Source organism: Chinchilla lanigera, unplaced genomic scaffold, assembly GCF_000276665.1.
Source record: "Chinchilla lanigera isolate Chin_1 unplaced genomic scaffold, ChiLan1.0 scaffold00069, whole genome shotgun sequence".
Classification (NCBI taxonomy): domain Eukaryota; kingdom Metazoa; phylum Chordata; class Mammalia; order Rodentia; family Chinchillidae; genus Chinchilla; species Chinchilla lanigera.
In genome coordinates this window covers 1,229,523-1,241,157 of record NW_004955470.1, presented here as the reverse complement: position 1 = coordinate 1,241,157, position 11,635 = coordinate 1,229,523, and positions in this window count along the sequence as shown.

Sequence of the window (11,635 nt, the reverse complement as noted above, 5' to 3'; positions counted from 1 at the left end):
ATTTACTCAAGTAAATGGTGAGGGGATTGCAGATGAATGTGCTAGACAAGTGGCAAGCCTGGAAAGTATTGTAACAGAGAGAACAAAGCATTCTTGCGAAGGAGACAGGAACAGCCTGATTTAGTTAAAGTTAATGAATAACCTGCTTTGTAGACAATTCTGGGAAGGAATTTTACTCTGGAGTCATACAGGCCTCAGCAGAGATGTTATCTCATATCTTAACCCTATGGTATCACAGCTTGTCTATCTGAGCTCAAACACAGTTATTGATAATAAACAATATATTAGTCCATTATCACCCACTTGCTTTCATGAAGGTATGTACTCAGTCTTGGCTAGATTAACTAATTAAACTGAAAGCAAATTTAGAGATGTCATCTCTATATGTCCTGCACTGCTTGTAAGGAAACACAGTCAGGCACACTTGAGTATGGGGACGGGTGATGTGGCAGTCCTCCACACGATATGCAATTTGGTTATGATTAAGTGTTAAAATTGATGATTGTAAATCAATTCATATTCCTAAGTGTCATTCATTGTACATTAGAAGCACCTGAACAACCTGAGAACAAGCTCAAGAGTGGCGCTGAGTGGATGGAGAGGGTGAACAGAGACTCCAGAACGCATGTGTCTGACCTTACTGCCTAAAACCATTTCAAACAAATAGAATTTCATTGCCTCAAATAAAAATGAGAGATGATTTGTTGAGACTCCTTGGGGAATTAAATTCTTTAAAAGACAAATTCTGGGCATATAAATTGTTGACTTGCTAAACGGCATCAATTTCCAAGGCAATTTGACATCATATTCTCAATTTCTGTAACACTTTAGTGCTTATCACTGAAATACTATAAACTTCCCTAAAGAGTCACATGACTAAGCACACACACATGTGAGCATGCACACACACACACAATCATTGACCTCAGTTTGAATGAAATCAGGCAGCTTCTCAGAACTAATCGTACTATCCTTGTTTTACTTGATAAATTGATTGCAAATAGAAGAATCAACTATGATATTTTCTAACTGTTATTTTATTTTCTGGAAATTCCCTAGTTTATGAGACCTATAGTTTCTCTATGAGGAAAGTGTTAAGTCAGTTGTTCATTGTGTGAGAGTTACGTTAGGGAAAACTTGTAATATGACCTGCAAATACACTATCCAGGTACATGTAGTCTGTAATCATTATAATAACCTGAACATGAATGTGCACATGATGAGAGCACTTTCCTCAGAAGGATAGGGCCTCTTACACATGCCTAATAGAAGTGTCAGGTCTTACGATGTATGCTAGTTCTTCAGGTTGAATTTTCCATCCCGAAGCAGTATGTTCCAAAACCTATCTTTCTTAAATAAAGTCAGGTTACTTTACTGCCTGGGATTCCATTGGAAATACTCCTTGAATCCCCTCCCCTCATCCCCTTTCCTCTGGTTAGTCTGCCTTTCATGCTGGTATTTCTGTGCAGCAAACTTTGAGAGGTGTCATTTGATGGTTGGTTATCTCAGCTGCCTGGACACCTATGTTTGCTCCATGGCTCTTAGGACACCTGCGGAAAGACACTTGCACCAATGTGCTTGAGCAATGCACAGAACTAGAAAGGACAAAGAACTCCCCCATAGGGAGACCTTGACATAGCACTGTGGGAATGGATGCCCATCCTTCACTGACAATTCTGAGTTGCACTGTACACGGTTCCCCCCAAAGTGTCCCAGTGGTGAGACAGAAGATGAGAAAGTAAAATCTTGTAAGAAACAAGGGGTATCTTCAGATATATTATTTGCCTCTGTGGGTTGAGCAACATGATGCTTTTTGCTTGAATCTAAGCTAGCAACCAAAGGAGGAGGTGTAAGAAGACAACCTTCAGTTGCATGGCAGGACTGAACTGGGGCACTCCAACTGTTGGCTTCCCTGTCTCCCTTTTTTAATTCGCCAGCACCCTCTCCTGTTGCCTGGAGTCACTTTTCCTCTTCCTGCATGCAAACCATTATCTCAGGATCTTCTTACTGGGGAGATAGATTCTACCTAGGCAAACTTCTTCACTAGCCACCTTCAATGTTGAGTTTATTCCCTCTATGGCTCTGCTATACGGTGGCAAACATCGCCAGCACTTCCATATCTGTATATCTCTCCCGTCTATGTCTTCTTAATAACCTAAGTCTTTCTCAAGTGTTTAGATTCAGCTCCTCACTTTCCAAACCAATGGCAGCAGCTGCTCCTTGCAATCACAGCATTTCAGCCTTCTCATAGGACACTTCTTTTATAAGAATTTATGTTATTTTTGCCTCCTGTATAGCACTTTCTCAAAAACTCTTGTGGAAATAGATTAATTCTCATTGCATATATTACATCTTCCCATTGATAATGAAGCAATCCTGACAGGATCTGGTATTACAATCACAGAGAGGACCTTCAACTTTAAGAAATATCAAAGGAATTGCCAAGCTTCTTAAAACAGTTGGAGCAGGAAAGCAGAGAAGTGTTCTCAGGAATTTTACCATTTCAATTCACTCTCTTCTTCCCCTTATGTCAAAGCAACTCCAGAGGCTGTGAGGGTGTTATGATGTGCGCTAAGGAGTGAGTGGCTGCAGAAACAAAATATAACCCAGAGGACCCCCAAAGGCTACCAGACAGTGCCCACCACCTGCCTCTCAGGCTTGTGGGCAGAACATGGGGTTTGCATTTTGTCAAAGCCCCCCTCCTCACATAAGCAGTTATGCATGCTCAAAACTGTGTCGGGACACAGTAGGAAGAGCCCAGGGGATTTTCTCTTGCAATTCTTTTCTCTGACAAAAGTCAATAAAAAGTACAAGATGATGGCAAGGATGACCATGAGTTACTTGTAAGGACACTGCGATTGGGTACATGGAAGGCAGGGCTTCCACAAATGTGAGTTCTGCAAATAGCGGAATGGAGAGGAAGAATGGCAAATGGTTTTAAAAGCACATTATTGAAGACCTCTGCAGTGGGCTTCAGTCTCTGGCCAGGTGTTAAGGTGCATGGAAGGAAGAAGGAGAAAGAGAAGAAATGTCAGTGCAGCGGGGACCTGGGATGACCAGTTGTAATGGGGAACAGAAGTCAACAAGGCCACTGGAACCTCAGTATTTATTGATGGAGTAAAATGGTGAAGGGATTATCAGGTGACTCGTGGCAGTGGTGATTTTAAGCTAATCAGGATCTTGCCTTGGAGCATCTTTAGTGTTAGAAGTCTTAGTGTGTTAGTGTTAGTGCTAGTGCTAGTGCTAGTGTGTTAGTGTTAGTGTTAGTCTGAGTCTTAGCCTTAGTTTTAGTCCAAGTCTGAGTCTGAGTCTTAATCTTAGTCTTAGTTGCTGGGAGAAGATGGTGCCCTCCTAATAACATAATGGGAAATCTCTAAAGGGTGTTACCAATAATCCTAAGCCTCCGTTTATTCCTTAGGAATGTGTGTAAAACTACCCATTGTGAATTTGTGGTCCCCAACATTTCCAACATTTTATTTTTGTAGTTGGAGCAGTTGAAATGGTGCACAGCCTATGATGTCCATCTTAGAAACAAATATATTCTAAGGAGTTTGTGGGAGGCTCTATCTCATCACCAGCGTGTGAGCCTCCTGAATTGTCTTCTATAGTTTTCCCCATGTCATGGGTTGTATCCTACATGGATCCCACTACTTTTGGTGTCAGGTTTTTCTCCAGGGTCATCTTCAAGAATACTCATGTATTATAGTGGGAGCAGTGAGCTTGATTGTTATAATTTTATCTGGATATCAACCATTTTGAAATATAAACTAGAGCCAGAAGACTATTATTCCTTACCAATTATTGTACTACTTGAATTCCTGTAGACTGTTTATAGAAAACAAGTATAAATTATGAAGAAAACTTGAGATCAAAAGCCATATAAATATTTTAGCATGACATTTGTAATGACGTCATTTTTGTAACATACTTAAATCTCCAGTTTGGTATAGAATAGCCTTTTTAGTCAATCATCTCTATCTAGTACATAAGAAGCTCTGGGCTGGGGGTGTGGCTCAGTGGTAGAGCTATTGCCTTGCATGCACAAGGCCTTGAGTTTGATCCCTAGCATGACAAAACAGAAAAAGAAGCCCTCACCTAATGTGTTGTCCTTTAATGAGATGTCATTGAAGAAATGTATGATATTGTCTGGACTGTTTAATACTGAAACATCTCCAAAGACAGTAAAATATATGTAACAAGACACCATGACCCAACCCTTCTTTGATGTGTTATCTTATGTTGGTTTGACATATTACAAGTAGCTGGAGCACAAGAGAAAGGCAGATATCTGACTCTAAAAGAAAAAGCTTATCAGTATAAATAATCCCAGGTTCACATTTGAGAACATCTGCACATCTGAAAGGTATGAATACATTTAATACACCATGAAATTAGCACTAATAAATTGTCATAGCTAAATGAACAGCTTGTTTTTTCTTTAATTTAGTTTTGTAACAAGAACATCTCTTAATAAGAAAACCTTATTGTTTTATTTATAGAAAACTTAACCTTTTGATAATGGCTAATGAAAACATATCACAATAATATATTTAACAACATCTATTAGGGTATCTCCATAAGGCTATGGGAACCCTGGAGTCCCCATAATGAACAAAGGCTGGAATAAGATTTTTTCCAGGCAGGTGCTCCTTTATTCACCTGTCCAACAGCTCCCCAACCATAAGTGATGCCTATTTAAAGATCTTAACAAATTTTTACGATCTAGAGCCAGATCATAACAATTAGCACAGTACTTTCACCAATGAAAGATTCTTGAGTCATTGTACAAGGACAACAATATGCATTATATTCACAAAACCAATTTTGACATCATTTTCACCAGCTGGTAACTTTGGTTGAAGCATATCTTTAATTTTGATGACATTTATTTATAAGTCAACATAAATTACAAATGCTTCAAAAATGCAAAAAGAGAAAAAATGGTTGAGCTCAAAGCAGATGCTTACAGTTTAGACAAACAAACATACATAAAACAATTTGTCCATAAAACCAGTGTATACACAAATATATTTGGCCAATTTAAATTATAATAACTTTTATAGTTTTAAATTTTTTTACTATGAAGAGACTATTTAGAACTTTTTGGAGGACAATTAACAGAGATCTCTTGTAATAAGTATCAGAAGGAATAAAACATTTACACCTGTGAAAGCAAGTACTGTTATTAAGATGGGCCCTATGCTGATGATTAAACTGACTGAGATATCCAACTATACAAGCTACCCATTGTTGCTTTGATAGCTATAGCTGTTGTATAGTCACAACTGATGGCCAAAACTATTGCCTTGATAGCCACATGCAATTTTCCCTCATGTAGTACAGACTGCTGAAGGTACTTGTGAATATTTCTAGAAAAGTGAGAAGGCCAGGTTTGGGTGTAAAAAGAGATTATCTCTGGAAATACTGGCCTGTCTGCAAGATGTTGTGGAGAGAAATAATGATAAGAGATGTAGTTCTCTGGGGACTTGGGCTCTGCCTATTTTTAATACCGGTTTCTATTTAAAACTGTTATTAAACTCATAATGTTTCTTAGGAGCATTTTGTTTTATCAGTGAACTTATCTGTGCTATAAAAACCAGTCAGGATCATTCTTGAGGGTGAGGGAAGAGGAGGAATTATTCTCTCATTCTTCCTAAGCACAAGAGGTAGATAAATTTGGACTAAAACTTGGACATTTGTTTTTTGAGAGCTTCATGATTAAATCTAGACCATTGTTTTAGAATATATCCCAGAGAAAGGTTAAAGGTCAGCTTCACTATGGAAGGGTCTCAGGGAGAGGAAACTCACCATTCTGGAGACCTGGTCCTTAAATTCAGCGATCACAGAGGAGAGATTTGCCTTGAGCCAAATAGTGTTGTAAAATATGTTGTTGTTCAGGGGCAGGGAAGCAGAGAAAGGACAGAAGATTGACTCCAAGTATGGCACAAGAACTAAATCCTAACCATCTTAGGTGTAGCTGGACAATGAAGAGCAGGAGCTTTCCCAAGGTGCTTCTCTAATCTTTAGCAAAACATGTCTCCAGAGACAAAAGTTATGATTAATCTAACTGTATTGCCAAACAGAAAATGAAATCAATAATCAAAAGACCTGAATGGCTGCTTTTTAATCTTTTGATAGGGAGAAAAATATATGTGGTGCAAATATACTGTTTAGGTTTTCTTTCTAATATATGACTCTACATCAAAGGTTTTAAAATCCCAGCCTGCAAAAGAGATCTATCGCCTCCTGGCAGAGAAAAGGCAGTTAATAGTCCAGGAGAAATCTCAGCTCTAGGACAAGGAGATCTTTAAGACATTTTGGGTTCTCTATCGAGTCACCTCTTCATCAGTGCTGGCTAGGCTCTATTTAAAGCCATTATGAAAATATTCATCTTTGAGTATCTGTAATACACTTAAGGAACTCACAGATTAAAGTGAACTCACAGATTACCCCTTGTCTCTCATTAAAAGAGAATGTTTAAGTCTAACATTACATCTCTCTAACCTAGTTTATAGGTTTGAGTAAGTCCTCTAATGACCTCAGTGTACTTATCAAGATCATCTGAAAACTCTCCTAGATCTTGATTTTTTGTTTGTTTGTTTATTTGTTTTGTTTTTCTCTGGTACCGGGAATTGAACTCATGACCTTGTGCTTGCCAGGCAGGTGCTGTGCCACTGAGCTAAATCCCTAGCCCTGTTTTTTTTCTTTTTGTTTACTCTCCTAGATCTTGCCTGATCTGTTTTAGGTCACTGAGAGAAAAGGGGTACATGAACACAGGTTGTTCTAAATTTCTATTTATTTCCCACAGGGATATTGTCCTTGAGGAGCTTGAACAAAATCAGCCAAAGAGGGATACAGCCTCCTGGAGGCTTTAATTGTGGCTGGCCTAGGAGCTCCACCCTCAGTATCCAAAGGGCGAGTAGGGGAAACCTCAAAATCCATAATAGAGGGTAAGGCTTTGATTAAGGTTGTATTGGAAACCTCATCCTCAGGTTCTTAAAGGTTGAGGAAGTGTAGCCTCAGCCTCAGTGATAGAGGATGCCTTAAGAGCCAAAGGTGTCTGGTTTTTCTATAGCTCCTATTTACATTGGAACACAAGTAAAGATTATTTCTTTATTGCAAAGATAGTCTGAATATAAAGCAATTTTGACCATTTTTCCTCTTTTTTACAATACAGTTCTAGTTATAAACAGCATAACAACCAATATTTCCCTTTGCATTAACAATCATGTTTAAAGAAGGAAGCATTGCTTAGCCTTAAACCATTGTTTTCTAGTCCCCTTTGTTTTGAAACTAATGATTTTAATATTTGCAACTTCTCCGTTTTTATGGGCCACAGATCAACCCATACTGTCTCAGTAACTTTCCATTGGGTAGTTAGTAAAACATAGTTTAATACTGTTTGAGTATAGTTTGAGTAAAACATTAACTCCAGGAGTCCCACTCTAAAGAGTCCCTACAATTAAGGATTCCTCCCACCTCAGCCTCCCCCATAGTTCAGACTACAGGCAAATACCACTAGGCTGGGCTGGGAAAGGGATGCAGAGAAAGGGAAGTCACTCTTCTGTTACACAGTTCTGTTGCTAACCTGCTATGTTGCTGACCACGTTATTCCCTCTGGCACGGGTCCTGAACCACTATCGCTACCTTTGCACTGCTATCCCCAAAGACAACCATGCCACCATCTTGGGCATGTTGCATCAGTGTCTAAAAATTCTGGACATGGGGCCCAAGAAAAAATCTCTCCAGATGAACTGAGTAAGCGTGGTGCTGGGTGTAGGAGGCCCATCAGGAGATTATTGCCAGCAGCGTAACAGGCAGAATTGGAGAAGGATAATGCTTTAATTACTAAAACATTTGGTATCTGCCCATTTGTACTAGCTACACCATTGGTTCTTGCTCAGTGAAAGGTGACTGAGATTGGTAATCAGGGCTGCAGTCTGAGAGGCTGTAAGCCCCCTGATCCCAGACTTTTGTCTCTCTTGTTTTTCTTGTCTCTTTACTTCTTTTTTTCATCCTCAGGCACCTTGTTCTTGGGACCCACTCACTACTTATAAAAAACTACAAATCTCTACATTAACGAATCTCATTAATATACTACATTTTCTGTGCTATATCTGCAAAGGCGCCTATATCCAAAAGGATCTCCACTGTTATGTTAGCTCTATTTCCCTGTCTATTTTCCTCAGCCTGATCTGCTCCCAGTTCCTGTAAAGGCATATTGAAAAAAAGATACTGACTATGGCATAAGCAAACACAAGTAAGTTGTCTAATATCATGTGGGGTCTGATGACGTTTTCCCACAATAGAATCTATAGTGAATAGTTCCTGAGCTCCATTATTTATGACATTCCATTTCAATTCTTTAAGCATTTTAAAATCAAACACTCAATGCTCAGGGACAAGCTGATTTTGATTATTAGGATCATTTCTAACCACTATTGAGAAAAAACAATGTCCAAGAACATCTTCTTCCATAGCTGCCTTCTTAAGAGCCTGTTGGAATTTACGCATACAAAGTTCAGAATGTTTTATCTTTAAACAGTCTAGAGTCACAGGCTGAGGAGTTTCTTTAAAATTCTTACCTGGCTATTGTTCTCCCCCAGGAACCAGTAGCACAGGGGACTGCTTTGCTTTCTCTTTATATTTTTCTCCCTGTGCTCTTCTAAAGCAGAAACTTTGAGAGTACTAGTACTTAATGGACCTGAAATAGAGTTACAGGGTGCATGCTGAGAAAGCCTCAGGAGAAAGTTTCTCCTCTGCCATGAGTTCTCTTTAAATTTTTTTCCACCCTGGCAGAATACTAAATATCCAAAGTTCCCACCTGTGGGAACTAAGCATTGTATTTAATTATTTCCTGCAGTATTTTTATGCTGCTGCTAGCTGGCTCTGTGTACTTTACCTTCTATAAAAGAGATTTGAAAGAAAGAGATTTCAAAGAAAGAGATTACCCCTTGTTTTAATCCCAGTGAAATTCTTATTTATGTTGAAAACACTTCTCTTACCTCCATGCCAGGTGTCTCTGGAACCATCACATGAGGTCCAAACAAAGTCAAAACACTCCTCATAAATCCACCAATCAGGCAAGATCACCTCGGGTTCAGGCCACATTGGACACCAGTTATTGGAGCCTCTACAGTGGGCTGAAATCTTCTGCCAGGTGTTACGGTGCATGGCAGAAGAAAGAGCAAGAGACAAAATGGTGGTGCAGCAGGGATCTGGGATGACCAGTTGTTCATGGGGAATAAAATGCCGTGAGGCAACCAGAAAGAACATCAGTATTTATTGATTGAGAAAAATTGTGAGGACATTATCAGATCACTGGTGGTGATTTTAAGTTGATAAGAATCTTATACTGCAGAGACTTCAGTGTTAGTAGTCTTAGTCTCATAGTCAGGAGAGTATGGCCCACCCCTAATGACATAGTGGGAAATCTCAAAAGGGTGATACCAATAATCCCAAGCCTCTGTTTATCCCTTAGGGAAGTATGTAAAACTAGTTATTGTGAATTTGTGGACCCCAACAGCACATTGAAATCCTAGGCTGTCCTTTGTCTGAGGTATAATTGGCTAAAACTTTTCCCTAGTTTGTGGGTTTTCTTTTTACTCGATTCATGATTTCTTTTGATGTGCAAAAACTTTTTAATCATATGAGATCCCAGTTGTTGATTTTTTGAAGTAATTCCTGTGCAGTTTGTTTTTTGTTCAAGAACTCTCTGCCTACTTCTATGTCTTCAAGATTTCTACCTATTTTCTCTTCCAGTAGACTTAGTGTTCTTGTTTTAATGTTTAGATCTTTGATCCATTTTGACTTTAGTGCATGGTGATAGACATGGGTATAGCTTCAATCTTCAGCATGTGGAGAGCCAGTTGTTCCAGCACCATTTATTAAAGAGGCTATCTTTCTTCCAGTGAACATGTTTGGCCCCTTTGTCAAAGATATGGTGGCTAAGTGTGTTGTGCCTGCTTCTTTTTGTTTCTTTTAGCTCTCAGGTTTTTTTTTTTTTTTTTTGCCAGTACCATGCTGATTTTATCACAGTAGCTTTGTTGTATAATTTCAAATAAGAGATTGAGGTGCCTCCTGCCTTTCCTTTGTTTCCCAGGATTGCTTTTGCTATTCTAGGCCTCTTCTGGTTCCAGATGAAGTTTAGGAATATTTTCTCTAAATCTATGAGGTATACTAATGGTATTTTAATTAGGATTGCATTGAATCTGTACAATAATTTTGGGAGTATGGCCATTTTCACAGTATTGGTTCTTCCTATCCATGAGCAAAGAATATCTCCATTTCTGAAGTCCTCTTCACTCTCTTTTTTTCACAGTACTGTAATGTTTAATATGTAGATCTTTTACTTGCTTTGTTAGATTGATTCCTAAGTATTTCATTTTTGGGGGTGCTATTGTGAAGTGTGTGGTTTTCCTAATTTCTCTCTCAGTAAGGTTGTTGTTTGTGTACAGGAATACTATTGATGTTTGAGTGTTGACTTTGTATCTAGCTATGCTACTGAATTTGGTTATTAAACAGACAAGTCTTTTGGTGGAGTTTTTTGGGTTTTCTATGTAGACTACCATGTTATCTGAAAATAATGATAATTTTACTTCTTGTTTTCCTATCCACATTTCTTTATTTCTCCCTCTTGTACAATTGCTTTGGCTAATGCTTCCAGAACTACATTGGATAGGAGTGGTGATAGTGGACATCCTTATCTTGTTCCAGATTTTAAAGTCAAAGCTTTCAGTTTTTGTCCATTTAGGATGATGTTGGCTGCTGGTTTTCCACAGGTGGCTATAATCAGATTGAGGTAAACACCATCTATTCTGAATTCTCTAGGTTTTTTTTTTTATCATGAATGAGGGTTAGACTTAATCAAAAGATTTTTCTGTTTATTGAAATGATCATGTCTTTTTGTTTGGCTCTGTTGATATTGTGTATTATATTTATTGATTTGTGTGTATTGAATGATCCCTGCATTCTTAAGATGAATTCTGCTTGGTCATGGTGTATAATCTTCTTGATGATTTGATGCATTCTATTTGCTAGTATTTTATTGAGGGTTTGCATCTAAGTTCATTAGGAACATTGGCCTGGAGTTTTCTTTTTTGGTTGTCTTTCTCTGGTTTTGGCATCAGGGTAATACCTCCAGGAATGACTTAGGGAGAATTGCTTCTCTTTTGATTTCATTAAAGAATTTGCAGAGTATTGACCATAAATCTTCTCTAAATTTCTTGTAGAATTCAGCTGTGAGTCCATCTGGACTTGGGCTTTTATTTGTTCATAAATTGTTAATTATGTTTTCACTTTCATTGACTGATACTGGGTTATTCAGAATTTTTATATTTTTTGATTCAGATTTCCAATTCCTATGTTTCTAGGAGTCTGTCCATTTGGTGTCTGTTTTCCATCCTATGTGAGTAAAGATTTTCAAAGTAGATATTGAAGATCTTCTAAATTTCTTCAGGCTTTGTACTGATTTCATCATTTTCATTCCTTATTGCATGAATTTGAGTTTTTTTCTTTTTTTTTGATAAGATTGGCTAGGGGTTTATCAATTTTGTTTATTCTTTCAAAGAACCAACTCAGATTCATTTATTCCTTGCATTGTTTTCTTGGTCTCAATTGCATTACTTTCTGCTCT